Source organism: Haliotis asinina, chromosome 1 (assembly GCF_037392515.1).
Source record: "Haliotis asinina isolate JCU_RB_2024 chromosome 1, JCU_Hal_asi_v2, whole genome shotgun sequence".
In the NCBI taxonomy this organism is placed as follows: Eukaryota; Metazoa; Mollusca; class Gastropoda; order Lepetellida; family Haliotidae; genus Haliotis; species Haliotis asinina.
The window spans coordinates 42,464,571-42,485,926 of NC_090280.1; the positions used below are offsets into that span (position 1 = coordinate 42,464,571).

Here is a 21,356-nt window from a genome sequence, read left to right on the forward strand (position 1 = left end):
TGACAACCATTAACGTTCCAAAATTGGACGTCATAAATACTAGATCCCCGTCCAATGGATACTTTCTATACATAGTCGTGAAGCTCAATATCAACTCAGGACAGTATTGTGGGAACATGGAGCAAATAATAAACTGTATAAATGCTGCAGGCTTTATATTAAGCCCACCTTCGGCATACTTTATCTGCCCTTGTCTGAAAAATCGCACATTACTTCCGCTCACGACTTTCCAATAGCCTCTTTCAGACACCTCCACATATCTGCCAGCCATAGTCTGTTCGGGATAATAGCGTCCATACAAGTCAGTTTCAGTACCGATTGGACCCTATCAATGAGCACACAAATATGTCCAACATCTATTTGTGGCCTTTCCAAACAGATAACATAAATCAAAATTTCATGATAGAGTTGATGTTTATCTACATGGTACTGTCAACTTGTCTCTCCGACAGAACTGGACAATTGTGGAGAAGTTGTGTATGTATCATCATTGGCCCTGTGACTTCACGTCAACAATAAACAAAAAACATTTGTGTTTGTCGTACCCTTAATGGGAGATTTGCTGACCTGTGTAATGCCACATATACTGGCAACAGAGGAAAATACCTCTGCAGATACCAATGACTTTTTCTTTAAACCTTATCCATATAAAATACTTTCTGTAAAATTATGTTTACCAGAAATGATTCCCCATTTAAATAATCAGTTTTGCATGAGTGAATTTAGCTCCATGCTGCTTTTAGCAATATTTCAGCAATATTGTAGCATGGGTACACCAGAACCCATGTGGGAAACGAACCAAGGTCTTTGGTGTGACAAGTAAACACTTTATCCACTGGACTACCCCACCATTGCAATTTCACATGAAAGGCACACAAATATTTCATGTCATTCTTTCTAGTATGAGAATGTTCAAGAAATCATGGTAAAACATTCTTCCAAATCATTCTCTAATTAGTGAGATAATTACCAATACTTTCTCAAAATTTTAACCGATATTGCTACACAACCATCATACCAAAAATACAAATTTAGGAATTAGCAGGAAAACATATTTGAGCATTTCAATCAGATAAAAATTTGAAACAAGTACTGAAGTTAAATTAAGATTAAATAGAAATAACATTCCATACATATGAACTTGAAAAACACACATATCTAACCACTTTCTGGTGAAAATATTAACACTTATTTTTTTCACCTGTAACCTTCACATGTCAACTAAAAGGTCATGAAAATTAGTCAGGTGCAAGAGAGGCATAAATTTTCATTCCACCTGCGTATTGGCAGCCATCTGATATATCACTAATGAAGTCCACACCTAACCCTGTTCGTCTTGCACCCGACAAGCCCATGAATCGACACAGCCACAAGCAGGTGACAGAATTCAACTGGAAAACATCGTTACCCACACATACCTTTCATGGAAGGGCGACACAAATATTGCTTGGTCAATAGGCCAATCTACTCCCACAAAATTACAACTGTCATAATGGTGTAGAGATTGGGGGTTCTTTTCAAACGACAACATCGTGAATAGTTGCTAATACCTGTCAGTAAACACAGACTATAAAGGACCCATTCACTTTTTCCCCACTATACAGCGGGATTCAGCTGTTCAAATGGCTCTTAAAATTCACTCAGTTTGAAATGATTATTTTATTTTATTTTTGAAAATGGCAGGATACAAAAGGCGCTTTACATTCTTGTGAAAAGATATTCATAACTCATAACAACACCCCATAGAATTCAAATGCCACATGCACTGTTCAAACACATTATTTTCATTAAATATGTACTTGAAAATTCTATGGTAAGATAAATATATTAGCACTGCAACCAAATTTCAAAGAATAGTTGAAATGACATTTTAAGTATATTTTTCTTGTTTTCATAGAAAGTGCTTACTTGAATTGATTGATTCATTACAGAGCAAACCCCATAAACAGATGTTATTTAAATGATAGAGTTTAAAACTCTGAAAATATGCACAAGCAGTCATATGTAAATACATTTGATACTATGAAAACAGCCATTTTGAATTAATCCTAAATAGTAACAAACGAAAGCAAAACATGTGTTTAAGGTTAAATCTTAGTCAATCGAAAGTACTTTTGTAAGGTCTTTTGAAATAAATAAAACACAATGTGGAGAGAGACTCAATCCAAATTCCAACAATGAACCTATTGGAACAGTAAAATGGTTTTGATTTCTACCCAAATCCATAATATTTCCTCAGTATATTTTTTCAAAAAGCCAGAATCTAATACAAGATAACATCCACAAAGGCACATCTGTAAACAAATTTTCAAATATCAAACTAAGCATCATTTCTTCAGTGTCAACAGACAAACCAAAATGGTAGACGCTTTCGTCTCGTCATTAGGGTGTAACATTTCCTTTTTATCGACATCCCTGAATGAAGATAAAACCCTGTGTTTGTTTAGTTATAGAAAATTTCATTGTGACTTGTTTTCACAACCCTTTTCACCATTTCAGGAGTGTCAAGCATTAATACTGTCAAGCATTTCTAGGACAAAGCACTTTTCATTTCAGCATGATCAAATCCAGCTTTTTAGCCCACATGAAACTTTATATGGTTGAAATGGTTGCTGCGACTCCTAAGAAATGTTTACATGGCAATATCTTTCTTAAATCTTCAAAAACATACATGACTCTGAAAATGCTCTGTGAAATCACACAAGATTAAAGTTCCTTGTTGGAATGATGGAACTTCCTTAAATAACCTGTGTGTGATGTTTATACTAAGTTTTTCTGCCCAAATTAACATACAAATATTATGTTTTGTAGACACCAGTCCTCATTCTCCACATTAATAACATTGACTCTACACATCAAATACTGAACAGCCCAAATTGTCCGGAACAAACAGTCAGTTCCTAATGTAGAATGGCAGCCAGCGAAATAATGCTCTGTTGGTTCAAATGGCAGGAAAACAGATATCTATTTTTGGGTATTCTCCTGACATCTATCTCCAAAAGATTCTATTTCTTGTACCTATTTGGAAGACATGGACATATATACTTTGTATATGGACCAATATTAAATATCCTATTTCCATTGTCCTCACATAACACAGTGTTAGCCAACCCTGATAATTTGTGACCAAAATAAACTCTCTGCAGACGACGACAGCTCTCCCACTCTTAAAAAGATGCAGTCAAGCCAAACAATGTCTTGGATGAAAAAACACTGACTTGTGAATACCCATTAACATGTCCCGTGAATACGTAAACAATGGTCTGCAGAGTATAAAGCTGGTCCACAAGGGCCTATATCCTATCGTAAAGATAACTCCCGATGCTATCTCCTTTCCATCATCTCAGGTGAGACTGACGAGAATGTCCTCATTATCTCACCTGTCTACAGCAATCACAGATTCTATCTTACCTGTCGACAGGTAAGCAGGGTCCCGTCAATGTTCAGGCTCCAGTTCGTGTGCAGGTATTTGTGTTGACATCAGTAAAAGCATAACTGTGTTGGCAGCCATGTTTGTGAATGTTCGCACCATACATACATGTACTAGACAAATCACGCTCTTGAAATACACACTCTCCAAGGCGAAAAAGACAATGGTGAATCTAATTGTGCAGACACTTTCCATAAATAATTTATTTGACCAAGCCATGTCTGCCCAAAAGCTAAAACGTTCATCCCTTGTAAGATACAGTGGGCGATAAATTTGCTGAATCCGGCTTGAATATTCCATGTTATCTTAATGACATGCCAAAATGTACCACCCCGTCGGAGATATAGACTAAAATAAATTGAAATGCACAACCTTCTCTGAGTATATCTTGGTCTTGTTTTCGCCATTGCTTCCAGGAAAGCTGGTTCTGACAAAGGTCTGTTTAAGTGTCGGAAACATGATACCTACATGAGATAAGATTATTCTCGTCACCTCATTGGAATTTATTCTATTTATTCATTAAATGCAACCTGTGATCTCAGCATGGCTGTCTGATAACATTAGATACACCAGAACTGAAACTACAATGAACCAAACACTTTTAAGGTTACACAAAGCAAATACAGTAAGGAACCAGTCTATACTTGACTAACTAAAGGTCAGATACAATTTAAGTACAATAAATCAATTAATCCGGACTGCATCTTTAGTCTACATTCTTTCCAGAGTTATAGAAACACGATGAACACCAACAAAAAGGTAACTGAGAAACATATAAAAACTTACACTTTTTTCATCTGTTCACATTATCAACAGTATTAATATCAGGTCTTTCAATTCCTAGGTTTACTTGTTGATAAAATGATTCAAAATAAAAAACAAGGAAGAAATCAACAAAGCAGGCAGACCATCAATCTTAAAAATTGTGTTATTTTTTTTTCAAAACTTCTCTCAGCAATTTGATACCCACCCATGAGCTCGATCCTCCTATATCAACAATAATACCTCCAGTACATATCTTTACACTGTTTTCCTAACAACTGACTGCTTTATAATACTTTTTCATGATTTAACACATCTACAACTAACAACAGACGTGATATAGTAAATACCCATCATTCTAATACTGAAGTGTTTTCACCGAGAGCTATAGAGCTAGCTATCCCCATAAACAACGGTCATCTTATCTGTAAAGGGAGAATGTACAAATACACTCTTAATTTTTTACCCACTTGAAAAACACTTAAACACACCCCTCTGGTGACTCTGGACATATCCAAGCCTCAAAGCTCCACTTAAAGAACATAAATTCATATGTAAACCCTTTTTGAATGTTATGAAAGGACTTCACAGATCCAGTTTCTGTGTCTTGCATTTTTGAGTTCACTTGTGTTTAAATAAATAATGTAGAATTGTCTATTTTTATAAACTGATTCATATCTGAGACAATGTTTGGATAAGTATGAAACTGGAAAACTTGTGGTAGTCAGACAGGGGTAGAAGGGGTATGGCAGGGGACAGAGAGATAGAGGATGGGGGAATAGAGGAAGGTAGGAGCTATTGTTTCACTTGATTAACTCATGATATCTTTCTGAATATTGTTTTATGATTTTTCAAGCATAAAGACATTGTATCCCTAGACCGACCCTTGGGGCCTGAGAATCGTATTTGAAATGCGATGCACCAACAAACCCTGAAAGTCAGAAGATAGACACAGCAGCATCCGCAAAGCCATTGTAGCCATCATAATCATCATCGTCATCGTCATCATCATCGTCAACATCATTATCATTTCAAATTTTAAACCTTAGAGTGACAGGCATCCTCCTCAAAATGGTTTAACATACAATATACTCACATTATGACCCTATCACCATGGTATAACATATGGTATATTCAGAGTACAATCTCATAAACATGGTATAACATACAGCATAATCAATGATGACCTCATCAACATGGTACAACAGGGTAAGATGACCTCATCAAAGACTTTCAGATCTCCTACAGACTATTCCCCCACCCTGGCCAGTGTTGCCTAGTACTAATGGACAAATCATAAAAAGTTGGTGATCTTAAAACTACAGGAGATAAAAGCCAGCATAAGGTTATAACTTCAGTTTCATGGTTAATAAAACATGTCTGAAATGACAAAGCAATTGGGTGAATGAGGTGTCTGATATTATCAACAGTACTCCCAACAACAGTCATACAGTCATAGTCTGATAAGCTAACACTCTACATACTGTGCTAACATCCTGCCCTCAGGCTGAGAGGATGAAAAAAAAAGAAGTTTGTTTTAATACTTGAAAACCATTTACCATGACAGTTTTGTAAAACAAACTGTAAACATTTCATTTTTGGGTCTGCTTATGGGTCACTTTTTAATTAAAACAAACACAGTATGTTTTTTGTTCTGGAACAACAGTCAAGACATCAACTTGTTTACTTCGATAAAAAGCCATTTACATGGAAGTGTTATGCCATCCTCCCATTGTCCCAGCTTTTTTGCCTCTATTCATTTTCTCAATATTTGCCAGAAAATGTCAAACAATTTTTTCACAGATACCATTTTGCTATTAGCTGAGCCTCCTCAAACACAAAAAGTATCACGGTTACGGACAACATCTACTCTCAAAAAGCACAAAAAAAACAGCTCTTGTCAAATGACTAAAAAACTTTTTGTCGGGAAGATCCCTTTAAATCCCTTTTCATACAAAACATTCTTTGAAGACTCTGAGTTTACATGTTCATGGAGAAAAGGTTAAAAAGTGTAGATTTCATATTTAAACAAAGTAAAGGTCAAAAAAGGTAATTATTACCAACATGGCTAATGAGGCCATTATTGGTGACCTTGAAGCAAGGTTGCCAAGAAGAAAGACACAGATATAATTGACGGTATGTTTTCGACTTCAGTGAAATTCAAAGCTGTAATTTACTCATCTCCGTCATCTAATTTATTACCAAGTTTCTTCTCAGATCTGTTAGGATGTGTGTTTGAAGAGTAAGTTACGATGTTGTTAGTTATGTAATCACGTCCAGATTCAACCCCAGACTGCTAACAGAGCCTGCATTCATTGAAATAATCTCACCTCTACGTTATCTTGCTTGTTTTCATTGGCTTCAGCAGTTGTTACCAATACACAGTCATTATCAAACGTATACATGGCTCTATCGCAAATGTTTCGAAAAACACCCCAAACGCCCATTTTCCATTCAATGATAACACTTGAAATCTTGCCCTGATGACTAAATACATTTCCAGTAAGCCATTTTTTCTCCTACATATCAAGAGAGCATCCCACTTATTTTACTTATCAATATAGGTAGCCGGCACAGTCAAAACCCGCCCTCACAAATCTTGGCATTTGGGATAAAATGATGTCAAACACCTTGCTGTAATAAACATACCCCCCAGATTTCTGAAACTGTAGCTTTGTGTAGTAAACATGTTAAATGTGAACAGACTGTTAGGCCCCTGCAAACGGTCAGGGTTTATTCTAAAAGTTGGAACAGAGAATGAAATCCGGCTTGGTGCCAGCTAACTAGATAAAGGATGGTGGTCTTATCTCTGGCATAAAGAGATAGGGTAGAGAGTATAAATGATTAGGCACTGGAAACAGCTCATTTCTGACAGTATTGTCAGCAAATTATTTTTCAAGCAACTGCTGGCACATTGCTGGCATATGGCAAAATGACAATATGACAATAAACAAACTCTGCATTTGTTTATCGCACTTTCAGTTCAAGGGCAGGAAATAAATAAAATGTTCAGTAACCTAAACATATTTCAATTAAAACCTTTGAATATCTAAAATCTCAACAAAATGAGGATTCATGTTCTTAAGTCATATATCAACAAAAAGAAGATTAATATTTTTTCAAGTTAAAACTGTGGAAATGTGTTTTAATAAAATTATTTTAAAAAGTCAATGGACATTCTTTAATTTCTTTTTATACTATTATTTCTGAAGTTGACAACAAGCTGTTATTTGTATTAGCTGCCAACATGAAACTGTACCCACTTGCTTTCATAAGGACAAATATTTTGAAAGACCTTCTATTGGCTAATATTTTGTCATAAATAATCCATCTTCAACAGATGCTGCCTGTTTTTAATGGTTTAACAGATGGCATTGAAAAAATACTTTCTACCTGGCATCTGTGCCTGATACCTAGTCTATCTAATGAAACTGAACTGAGAGCAGAGATCTACCTAGTACCTACCTACTTTAAGTGTCACATCACATAGGTATCGTCAAAATTGAAATGAGCAATTAAACTTTACACATCTATCAGCACTCCTTAAGTTTACGGCAGGAAATATGCCAATTACAAAATGAGGCGAGCCTTGAAATTAAACAGCCTTGTGAAATGGTTGTTTACACAGGGCTATACTTACAGAATGTGTTGCTTTAATCAAAGCAAGCTCTGAAAATATATGGAGGATGAAATGTGTCTTAAATAGCTGTAAACTTATCTCAAACAAACCTCTGTGGTCGTGACAGGTCCATCACACTTTCATTCAAACTTCATACAATTATTTTTATTTGGATTTTCCACAGTAAATGCGATCAAATTCTATTGAAGTTACATTCTGCATGTTTCTCGGAAGATAGAATCACTTTTCCATGTGGTTTCAGATCAAAGGAACATTTCATAAATGATACAACTAATCCCAATCTGAAATCCCTGTGTTAAGACTTAAACACAAATCAAATCTGCAATTTGTTTCAAAATAACATACTTACCATCATTAAACTATGACAAGTAAGACCATTTAAATATGTTCGCGGATAACTCGTATCTTGCACCTAGTTCAATGTTCATCAAAAATATATTCGCTTGATCAACTTTTTCACACAAAAGGACACATCGACCATATCAATGATTCTGCTTCTCGCATTTTTCAATATGGCAGCATTAAGAAACTTGTTACACAAAGGAAATGCTCTCTGCGATCATCGGCAAATCGAAAGGGCTGATGAAGCGTGAAACTTTCAACATCTTCCATCATCTACTGGGAAGCCTCTGAATTGTGCTTTTGAATTGAACTAACTTGACGAGGACTATACTCAAGACCACAAATACCCCATAATACAGCCTATTCTCATATCGAATCTCCTGTGTAGAATGTCCGACGGGGATGGGTAGGAATTAGCTTTCCTATGATTCACGCTGGCTCATGTTCGGCAATAAAAATATCCACTCCTATGAATAATTTTTTGTTGACAGGTTTCCACATGAATGATCTGCGATCTGCCTTTTGGATCCAAATTTGTACCCGGTGACCCGATGACATTTTTTTATCTGCGCATCGAGCCCTAAGTTGCGAAAGGCTTCATTCACTTTTTCAGGGTTACCATATTCTTACTATTATTACAAATAAGATTATCTGCACATATGTTGGTTGTATTATCCTTGCCTGCGAGATATGTAAATTGCATTAAGATTACAAGGAACAAAACAGAAAGTCAGTGTTTAAGCTAATCTGAGCCTGTTTTTGTAAGCCTCTTCTATGCCTGCTTATAAATGATACAAACAGTTCTGTCTTGTATTAAACAGAACAAAAAGTGTTCCGATTGTACATAAGTACATACAGAGCTATTATGCAAAGAACAGACTTTTATTATGCTGAACGGTTCTCCAGTCTTCGAAGAAGTGAGAATTATCCTGGGAGGGTCTCAGAATATTAGTTACCTCCCTTTGAAATTGGAACTCTGTGGAGCAAGAGTCTAAAGAAATCAGACAAAAGGAAAAGCTGGAAAAAATCAGAAATGTATACTTGAATTCACTCCCAAAATTACCTCAAACTTGTTCGAAAATCTATTAAAAAAACTGAAAATTGCATTTGTCAGCATAAAAACTGAAAATCTGTCACTTTTCATTAAGTGTCTAGCCAGGTTTGAAATCAAGAAGAGAACTTGGAGAGAATTCAACACGTTTTCCGTTTTTCGTGAGCAGCTTCCTTGCATTTAGGCACCGACTGAAACAGCCAGATGAATGAGCTATGAATGATTCACATGTAAAACAGATTTTCATGAAGGTATAGGTTCCTTTGGCTGATGCTAGTGAAGGAGCTTTAAGTTCGTAATTCTATCCTGAAATAATAAACAGCAAACATCTGCATGCAGAAACACAATATCAGCCTTCCTCCATGACAAGTTTTAAAAATACCTCTTAGAGAAACATGTCAAAAAGTTTGGAATAATGTAGCAACTAAAACGACTATTTCTCCAGGTAACATGGTTAATGGCTGTATTATGCAAGGTCCGCACCTGGGCTAGGCTGCACAAAGCTGTGTTAGCGTTAAAGCAGTCACAGTGAAAGGGACAGTGATACTAAATTGTGTTTACGTCTCAGATGAGATCATAATAAACTCTCTCCCCAAAATAAACAATGTTTTCAACTGGCTACAATTTTGTTATAAAAATAATTGTGGGGTGTATTTTTTTTTACATTTTTTGTTGTCATTATATGCCACTGATCTGATAAAAAAACAAAAAAAAGTGAGAAGAAAATTTAATATAGCAAATAATACCTTCTAAATATTCCCTGAAACTATATCATACAAAACATGATCCAATGATCAACAGCATGAGCATCGATCTACACAATTGAGATACGATGACATGTCAACTAAGTCAGCAAGCTTGACCACCTGACCTGATCCAATTAAGGGGTACTGAAGATCAGTTCTAACTTGGATCCTCACAGGTTTCCATAAACAGTGGCTAATGCGTGTAAGTGAGCGAGCACATTGTCATCTCTCTGACAACACACCATGCATGGAATATATAAAGCCATCTGCTAAAGTGGCGTCAAAGGGCTGATACACAACCACAAAAGGTCATTTAAACTCTCTGTAGACTATTCCATCTTTCAAATTCTAAGACTCCAAAATTCTTGCATAACACCCAGCATATTATTATTCGTGAAGGATATCTCAAACATTAAATTACTCGAGTCGACATCAATATTTCACCCTGTCCGTTCTTCATATGTCCCTTGGTAACTGTTAAAGATGACAACAGGCTTGCAGTTAAAATTGCAGGCCCAGAGCCCCAAAATGATAGTAGGCCCTCAATGTTATGGGTGTCATGAGATTGGTATAATTTAACAGGGGGAAGGATGACATGGTGACAATGGAACACATTCCTTTCTCTGGTACACTATGGCAAAATAAATCAGGTGTTCCCATACAAAGGGGATGATTCACAGCTTTTAAACTGATGCCATCAAAAATGTACCATAAATACCATAATGGCAGCAAGAAAATGCTTCCAGTATGAGGCCTATATGGGCATCAATCATGGCAACACATTTACTGTATTTTCACAATTTGGCTCACAATTCATAATTAAAATCTGATGAAGTTAATCTCTTCGTTCTTTTTATTTAAACTCCTTCAAGTGTCATCCACGATATCTCCAGGGTTTACGTTCCAGAAGTTGAGCAAACCAATCACAACTCACTTTCTTTTTTAAATTATCTAACCAATTAAACTTGGCAACAGAAACCATGCAAAGGTTCACTGGAAGAAGTAGGAGTTCTTGAATATGTTTCGGACCTGTGAATATGTTTGTATGATTTCCCTAAAATCTGATTTGCACTGTAAGCAAACCTTCGCAGTTGTGACCGCTACCTTTGTTGAAACTGGTAAGCTCGGTTATAACGGCGGCCTAGCTGATTGGTTACTTTGAGAAGGCGGAGCCAGCAAAGGGAGGTAATAAAATTACTGAGCTGACCCGTAGATGTGTCCAAGGTATAGTGGAGACTTATCAGAACGTATATCCTGGAGATATCGAAGATGTTCAAGTGTAAGCTATTAGCCTTGTCCAGGTAAGCTGCTGGCCTTGTCATGGTAAATCACTGGCCTTGACAGGGTCAGCTACTGGCCTTATTAAGGTGAGCTACAGTGAGATACACATTTATTAAGGTGAGCTACCTGCCTTATCCAAAAACAAACAAGTAATCAAATTATTTCAGGCGCCTGTGAACATCAATAACTCCAACACTGACAGGATGAATCTATGTCAAAAACTTCACCTTCAGTGCTAAGTGCCTGTAATCCCAAAGACTGGTTAAATATGTTTACTGTGATCCGCGACATGATTCTTTTCCGTAGTGTAATCTTCACATTCCAGCCTTGCCTACAAGTATGTTGTCTCACCGCAACACATAATTTGAGATCAGGGAGTACATAAATAAATTACTTAAGAGTGTTTAACAGTCCTGTTCAGAACAACATTTCAAAGTACCAAAATATACACACAAGACCCAGAGGCTTAGCATATACAAACAATACTTTACTGCCTATATACAACATACAGTCAAGACTCGTTAGTCCAACCTCCGTTTTTCTGACAATCGGCTTTATCTAACACTTTTGTTGGTAACAAATTGACTAATCATAATTTAGTCTCAATTATTTAGTCTGACATTTTCCTTAATATGACAATTTGCTGTGCAATGAACAATGTCGGATTAATGAGACTTGACTATACATCCCATTTTAAACACAGATACATCCCATTCAATGGATATACATCCCATTCAACAGATTTACATCCCATTCAACACATGTACATCTCATTCAACACACATCACACATTCAACACACATAAACCCTACAGAAAACACAATCTTCAGGCTACATATACACACCCTTTATAAAACACGATCCACATTTAACACATACACCTCATTCACAACACATGCTACACACATTCAACATTCAATGACACCATCATCACCTTCATCCCCCCCACCCCCACCCCCACCCTTGCTCTAACTCCATGACAAATAAGAGACCTGATACTGGTTGAGTTATCTCCCTTGTCCCTGGGGGTAGGGCTAGCTGGACAGCATGTCGTTATCTGTCCCTTGGGGTCTAGTCACACGCAGATTACCGCCACATTGCCGCGACAATGAGTGTGCATACCAATAAATACATCCATTGCAGCACTGATGGTGTGGTGTGCTGTTACTGACGACTGATATGATCCAGAGCGTGTGAGGACAGATTAGTCACTGACCAAGGATGCTTTAAGTGACCCACTGAGGCAGTCAGCAGTAAGGATACAGCTCTCAAGTCTCCCAGAACACGAACGGGTATTCTGGAGGCAAGGCGAGGATTCAAACTTCATTATACATCAAATATCATTATAAGTGCCATTTGTAACAGGTTCAGTTTAATGCATGCTATACCCCAGTGTGATAAACATATTCATCATAAGAACAATCAGACAATCATAATGAACAATCATCCTTGTAAGACACACTTGTGTTTAAAACCTATGTATTTTTTACAGATATAAATGGTATGCAGCAGAAAGGGTTCAGGTTCTGGCACAGTCAAAGGTTTATCGTCAGGGCCCTTGCCCCTCTACATGCAGACCAGACAGTGAAACTATCTATTATCATTATTATTATCGATGCACTATCATTCTTGTTTACAGAGTATCAAATGATATATATCTTTTGCATATACTGTTCAATTTAACTTCTGGTAACATGTGATGATAAATTGTATCTTCATGAGTATTATCAAAAAAACCTGATACATAATTTTTAAATGTACTAGCTATTTCCAGGGCAAGCATTCAGTTTGCCTTTGCTAGAATAACAATTTTTTATAGTTCCCATTTTCAGAATCATTCACATCCAAATGTCACAAGAACATTCTACAAAGGATTTGGAAAATTACACTTTAAGTACAGATGGAAATATTACCAGTTAATCATTTCCAATATCATTCATCTTTAATACTAGCAATTCTCTTCACGTCCTCACTGTACTGGTACTATGTGCCAAATTGCTCTGGAAACTGAGCCACAATGTAATTATGTTAATTATTATATGAATAATTATTTACACATCATTAAATTTCACCATGACAACCTTTCATGGTGCTGAGAGGTCAATGAATCAATGGTAAAGGTTGTTTTCTCCAATAAGCCAATCTCTTGGAAATCAGTATGTACTTTTCTTAGATATAAATCAGATACGTTTGACTAAATGTACTAATACCATCATTATGATATGAAAATCAAAGAGCCTTTGAGCAAATGAGCTTTTTATTAGTGATATGCAAATGTTAGTATATTAATATGAATTATAGTATATTAATATAATAAAGTCTTCTCAAATATGAATATCAGAAAACAATGTTAAATAATTATTTTTTTTATTTTCGTAGATTGACAGTAAACAATCATCAGTTTCGCATCACTCTTATTTTTGAGTTCTTACTGAATATGATTTATTTCTGAAACTGCAAAAAATTAATATGTAGAATGTTTTCCTGGTGAAATGTAAAATAAAAGTCCATAGCTTTGCTGAAAAATGTTTCCTATGATTGAAATTAAAATGGCCCTTAGTGCATATCTGCCATGTGCGAGAGACAGAGTTTTGACAGAATTAAGGTTGTGTTATTGAGAAAGAATTGTTATCCTAACAATCTCTTCCTGCAGCCAATCATTCTAATGTCAGGTGCAACACTGCTTCAGTCTGCATTCAAAATACCATTAGTTCAGACTAAACACAAGCCAGGCAGATCTGTTTACAGTCCTCTGGTGCAAACATTTACAGAAACATAATTTTTAAAACTAAAATAAAAGTTTATCTCCGAAAACAAAAATTGGGACTATGCGAACATGCTCCTATTTGATTTAGTTTTTAATCTTTGACGAATGCGTTCATATTTTAAATCAGATTTGTAATACACATACGTTGAAATTTAGTTGATGTTTTTATTGATAATTCTGAATCGAAGGTCAACTGATCTAAAAAGTGAAATCCGTTGGTATCACTGCTACTGAAAACTGTGGAATGTAAAGTTCTTCGGACATAATTCCACACGTCTTAGCAATACCATAACGTCTTGGTGATATCTGCCTCCAGCTCGCCGCTACACGACCACTTCCAGACTTCCAGGAACCGCCTCACATAGACATATGTACACAAATTGACGCTTGGAAAACGGGAAAATGAAATGGTAGGGGTCTGGGAAGCACGTGTACAGACAACCCCACCATAATGGAACATTTTGATACCTCTGACCGTCGGTCAGATGAAAGGGAAAGACCGACAGCCGTTGCATAACCCATCTAGCTCCCGTAAATCCCTGGTCGCGAGCTTGGCACGTGGGCTCTCTTCTACAGCCTGTGAAAGCCTTCTGTTAGCCAAGCTCTCGGTAAAAACCGCTGTCAGAAGCATGCTAAACTAACAGAATATCTCTCGCGGCTGTGTTTGATTAAATATGGACAAGCATGCCTTTCTAAATCTTTCCTTAGTGCCATATCCCAACCCTACGATAAAGGTGGACTGTTTCGTTGAGACATCGTAGGCTAACAGCCTCTCACCGCACTGTCTGACGGGTAAATCCTTTCACAAACATAGAGCCACGAAGCGATGGAATGATAAAACATGGTCAAATTGAACCCGTGGCTAGCTGCTATGATAAGTAATTCGTTGACTTACCTGCTTCGGAAAGGTTTCACAAGATACTCCGTTAACGATACACGTAATTCCCCACACTGTGAGATCTTGTCAATGTTATTCAGTTGCCTTCTGAGTTGAGCGATTCATCACTCGAGGACCAGAGGTAATTTAAAATCCGTTTGCAATATCGCAAGCCTTTGTGATGCACTGAATCTTCTTGCAAGAATCCAGGAATTGTTAGGGATCACATTTTCTGAAATGAGCAAAATATATCCGGATGAAAATCCGAGGTGACTAGACGAACATCGCAGTGAATTCAGTGATAAATCCCAAGTTCTCTAACCACCATTCACAAACACCACAAATCCGTGTATATAATGAGTGTTGAATGCTGGTCGTACAAATTCCCATACATACACAACACTTTTGCGTAAATAACCTGTGCCAATACGCATAAAATGGAAAGAACGATACACTCTAGCCGTATGACAACAGACCTCTTCCTCGTGGGGAGAAACAGTCTAAGCAAGATTGACAGTCGCTCCGCCCCCTTTCAGAAGCGCAACGGATGAGTGAGCAATGATATCCAATAGACAGTGTCTCTGCTCGTTGCTATGGGTGACAAGCATTCGCTGCACGCGCAGCCAAGTCTTTGAAGTCAGCCGATTCATCATCCTGTAGGCTGCGGATTTGAGCAGATACTCCCGAATACCTAACAGAGAATTAATGAAAAACCCAGTTTGCAGATAAAAGCGAGGCACACTAAATTCACCGCTTGCAGAGGTTTGGTACGATGCCGACAGGACTGTGTAACATAGACTGGATATGTTTCCCAGATTGTGTTTATGTGAAGAGATGCTGTCCTACAATACTGATAACTGTAGACTTAATGCCTTACCTTTGTGTGTATGATATGAATTTAGCGCGTCCGCTCTACTGAAACAGTATGAGTCATTGTATATAAATATTAGTATTGATCGGGGGTATTTTATCAATCCTGGATTCATCTGGAGACAGTTATTAGAGGCAGGTGTTGTGCCAGTCGATCTGGTGCCATTGTTTCGTTTTCCATAGTGTATGAGTACGGTTGAAGTTGTTTTTTTTAACAGCGGGGCTGATGGTGGTTAATGTACGGAAATTATTTCGCTTCGTATTCATATTCCGTGTTTTCGTTAACATTGTATTTTGTTATATTTTGTCATTCTTGAACAAGAGAATTGTTTGCTAATATTTTGCGTTATTGTGACATATATATTTATGTGTTACATGTATTTTTAAACTGTAGTCATATATACAATGACTCTTCAATGTCTAAATAATAACTACATTGTCTTGGGCCTAGATTTTCAAAGTTCTCTTAGCATATAGATAATCGTAAGTGCCTTACATTAACATTAACTTACGACTATCTTAACGCTAAGAGAGCTTCGAAAATCTACGCCCTGGTTCCGTGTGTTATAAGTATTGTTAAGTTAATATTCGCACGGATAACGCTTAGTCTGATATGTCCACACCATTAAAAGGAAACGTTTCAAAAGTATTTCAGATATTTGTTTTTTGTTTGCTGTAAAACCAGATTATATCGAAAAGCTTCAATCCAGACGAGCACACGTGGGAAAGGGCCTCTTCATGACGACCCAAGCATGCAATTCATCATTCCCTTTGACCCGGGCATCAATTTTATGAATCCAAGAGGTTTGTCTGACCTCTTCTGTCGGATTTATTTCATTATAATGTTTTTATTCTCTTTATTTTGTCAATCTGGAAACACCATACATTCGACATCAATGTAACGGTTCAACATAGACATCGGTGTGACCAAGGGAATTGTCGGCCTCGTTTGCTTGTAACGCAGCTATTAGTGACGTCACGGTTCATGTTACGGTTTTCTTATTAGTAAAAGAAAACGGAAATCAGTGACGTCACAGTAAACAAAAAATAAATGAACCTTAAAGCCAGCCCGGAAATCAATGACGTCATGAATACCGTAAAAGACGCTGTTTACCTTTTGATCAACTACAGATATGAAACATGAAAGATGCGAGACGGATCTCCACGAGCATCGTGGTTAAACTACCGGACCTGTTTATGTGCTACCTTTAATTCAGATTTGAAAAAAATGAAATGTAAGAGCCTGAAGAGTTGTTTTTCAACACAGATTTGTAGCTGCTGAGATACTATAGACGATACTGGTTCATCAAACCAGTTGGTATTTGGCTGGTATGGTCCAGAGACTTGTGACTCGCGTAGCGCTACGTGCGCATTGAGGAACGGGGCCTAGGTTCCTTTGCGTGATAACGACGGCTTGTAAGAGACCCCATTTCAGTAGGTTCTGTATCCCTGCAGAAAATGCGACATCTTTAGGTTTGTGGTTTCGTTTAACATTAACCATATAGATGACGCCCTTTTCGTTTCTTGACAGTGTGGAAAATGGCACCCTTTCGAAAGTAGCATGTTTTCCACTACTCTATATGTATATTCTCCTGGTGATGTAAATGGGAGCCGTCTGTCCTGATTAATGAGAGTCAACTTTATGCTGTCTTTTGTTGGGTGGGCTGGGTTTAACGAGACCTTCAAGGTTATACTGTACTTAAAAACCGGCATGCATGCTCTTTCTATACGTGTCTCTCTGAAGACAGGTGCCGGTTCACAGTGCTTTACCACTGACATACCGTGGGTATCACATCCCCTTTATACTGACACCAATCAGGGCCTAGATTTTCGAAGCTCTCTTAGCGCTAGGATAGTCGTAAGTGCCATACATTAACATTAACTATCGTAGCGCTAAGAGAGCTTCGAAAATCTATACCCTGGCTAATTATCATTTTCAACCCTTAAAAAAACACTAACGCCGTGTTGTGTAACAAGAACCACATTTAATGTCCGTGGGTACCGAATCACTGACGTTACGTGGAGACGTTCTGTTGAAATCACCACCGGAATGGTCATAATCTTCTGGGCCTAGATCTCTTAGCTTTAAGTCGTGAGTGTCATACATTAACATTAACTTACGACTATCTTAACGCCAAGACAGCTTCGAAAATCAAGGCCCATTTCGCCAAACGATTGTACCGCTAGGACTGGCTAAGTTACGATTGTTACGGAGTTAGATCATCTTTGTGTTACCACTGCTTTGTGAAACTGAGACCTGGGGCCCGTTTCACAAAATGCTCGTGGCCTAAGATCTCGTAAGTTGTCTCGTAGCCATTGTACCTCCTATACTGTAACACGGGAGCTATGGATGCTACGAGAAAAGTAACGAGATCTTCGGCTTACGAGAGTTTCGTGAAACGTGCCCCTGGTCAGCACATTGAATTGTAACTTCAAGTAAAAGGGTGAATGTTATTTTCCGCTGCAGTACAAAGGTAAATAAAGGGTTGGAAAATGCTCCACACATCCTCCAAATGTGGAATCGAACCTAATGTTTCAGCGTTACCAACAAACGTCGTTCCGTTCGGCCATCTGTCCTTGCTCATATACTGAGGAAACAAACAAAGGAACACCACTTCATGGCAGTGTCTTCGCGAGGACACCACAAACACAGAACTCGGACCATTAAAAGAGATCCAGGCATACCCTTGTACCTTTATCACAGAGGGAAGCCTGAATATTTGATAGTTCCTGGAAGTCAAAGGGATGATAATGTGTTACATTAACGGACATTTTCCCGAGGGACATGATTTCAAGGGCAATATTCAACGGTCTTAATGTGGTAAAACAGCTCTGCAGTTTTGAACGCAACTTGTCCTACATGTAGGGCTGGGGCTGGGGCTGGGGCTGGGGTACCGGTACGTGTGCGAGTTTGACGTGCAAATGAGGATCAAATTGGATACGAACGTTACGCCCCTTGTTTAGCAGTAGGTGTATAAAACACGAACAGTCGCAGATAAAAAATAATATACTGTCTGTAGCACATAATATTCTATGACGGGTTTCCTGTCTGTGTTTTCATGCTCGCCGTTCATGCACCAGTCAATATGTCCCAAATCCTGTCATTCTGTACCAGCGAACAATGGAACCAGTTAACAAGATAAATAGACTGGTTTCCTGTTATCCGTGCAAGCGCACTGTGACATTGACTGGTCTAATGTAAACTCGTACGGTGCCACTTCTTAATAAGCGCCACTGACTAGTCACATGCATACCTGGAAAACCAGGTGATAAGCGCCATTGACTGGTGTCATGTGTACCCGTACATGAGCACAGTGGAACCAGTTAATAAGCTCCTGCCTCGCGAAGTCCCTTCTGTTAAACGGTCATGTATATTTCAATATGTGTCATTTCCAGATGGTTACGAGCCACATGGCTGTAATTTGAACTTACCAACACAACGTATGGCCGGCGTTGTCAATTCTCACAAGAAACCTACCAGCTGTTATTGGTTCGGTTGTATTATGGATATTACCTATATGACAGACTGGCGTTACCTCACCGTTACGAAAGGTACGCTAAACGCGCATAGTTGTGAAAACAATGTTCGTAAATAATCGCGACAGAGACCCATAAACAACCGAGACATTCCCCGAAACTTGGGGTCTGACTACATGAGGATTGTGTAATCGCGCTTCAGTCACACACTGGTCCCGGCGTTGGAATGCGCAGATGACTCTTATTTTGGTACAGGGCTCATGATCTTTGTATGGGGACTCCCATACATACTGCATACAGTTGGAACGGCGGTAGTCTTGTGGTTAAAGTTCCGCTCGCCAAATCAGAATATTGCTAAAAGCGGCACAAAACCATATTCTTTCGCGACGGTCGAAGCGCTATAATTTCTCCGCGGAACTGGTTGCAGAACCCTGTTGCTCTGTTCTCGATGTTCTGTGCCTCGGCTTAGTGAGTCGTCCCACCATGACAAGAGAAACAGCGGGGCATCAGACTTCCTTTTTGTTCAAATTATGGATTCTGACAAAAGACACGTGGCAGTTTACTTTGCATCAAGTACAAAACCTTTGAATTTAATCCTCGTTGGCATTTGATGGCTCTTCTCGTGTCACTCTGAGACAAGCGGGTTGCAGGAAGGGGCGTGTCGACGAATCCTTGGATGGTTCCGCATAAGCACTCACGGCACTCCATGTACTTCGCGATTCATTCGTGACCACTCGGGCGGGTCCACACAAGCCATACTGAATGACTGAGTTTGGTTTTACTTTGCATTTAGAAATATTCCAGCAGTATCACGGTTGGGGGACACCAACATTGTACCCATGTGAGGAATCGAACCCGGGTTTTCGGCGTGACGAGCGAACGCTTTAACCACTAGGCTACTCCGCCACCACACACGCTTAGCTGGCTTCGGATAGGGTCTACCTATGGCACAACAAACTGGCTACCGTTAGTGTTGGTTGTTTAACGCCGCACTCAGCAATATTCTAGGTATATCACGTGGTCTGTAAATATCGTGTCTGGACCAGACAACCCAGCGATCGACAGCATCAGCATCGATCAACTGGGATACGATGACCCGTGTCAACCAAGTCAGCACGCCTGACCACCCGTTAGTCGCTTCTTACGACCAATTCGATCCGGGAACTTCACGGGTGGATGTAACTACTACTAGTGCGATTCTCGCTGCTGTGAAGATTTTCACAGAGATTGATTCAAGACACTGTTAACTTTTTATCATCTTCAAAAAGTTCTGATATAACCCAACTGTTATCTGAGTCTAGCTTCAGGAACCTCATTGTTGAACCATTTAATATCAACAGACATCTCCACAGAACGGTCATCCTAACCAGAGACCATATACCGATCGGTATATGGTCTCTGTCCTAAATGAAACATGCATCTTGCTCACAACTCCCACCTTTCCGTGAAGGTGTCGTTTTTCCAGATAGAAAGACCTGACCATGTGTTTATTTGTGGGTCACCAGGAGCAATACGGTGACATGCAAGTTTAATCATTGTTTACATCAGTGCACATGTATAAATAAATGTTGTTGTCATATCTAGGTATAAAATATGCTGTATATGCCACGACTTGGCAATCGCTCGTGTTGTAAATGTGATGTTTTAAACATGGAGCCGAGATACAATCACATGAAGGAGAGTTCCTATTACAGACACATGGGGGAGAGTACCGCGATGCACCGTGCCCTCACCAGCTGAAACACACACGGGGGACATGGGCGTGTAGGCTAAATGTGCATACGTATGTTTGTTTGCACCTAGTTCGTTGACTTACCAGGGTTGTTGAAAGGAAGAATTAAAGTCTGTGTCCGTAAGTACCATGATATGAGATACACCACAAACGATGCAGGGACGTTCTCAAAGCCGATGATTTAAATACACCCATGCAGGCTTCGCGGAGTTATCATTCCTTGGACATAGTATACTTTGCGACCCTGGGTTGCGCGAACCGATCGTTATGTTACAACTTTCTTGAGATTCACCAGTGCACGGGGCATTCTGTGATCGATTCGTTGATTACGCTCTTGTTAAGTTTGGATTGTTACGACATCGTAGTTCTACGGCATGTTTG

At 38.6% G+C, this 21,356-nt stretch overlaps 1 protein-coding gene across 6 annotated transcripts in view; it reads right to left on the minus strand.

The window, feature by feature from the left end:
• LOC137291609 (roundabout homolog 2-like) overlaps positions 1-15,338 on the minus strand; it is a 284,596-nt gene extending 269,258 nt beyond the window's left edge. For all 6 annotated transcript variants that reach the window (XM_067823018.1, XM_067823057.1, XM_067823051.1 and 3 more), the window contains exon 1: positions 14,915-15,338. The gene's annotated coding sequence lies outside the window, so the exon portion shown is untranslated. The remainder of the gene's footprint in view (positions 1-14,914) is intronic.
• Positions 15,339-21,356: the final 6,018 nt, after the last annotated feature.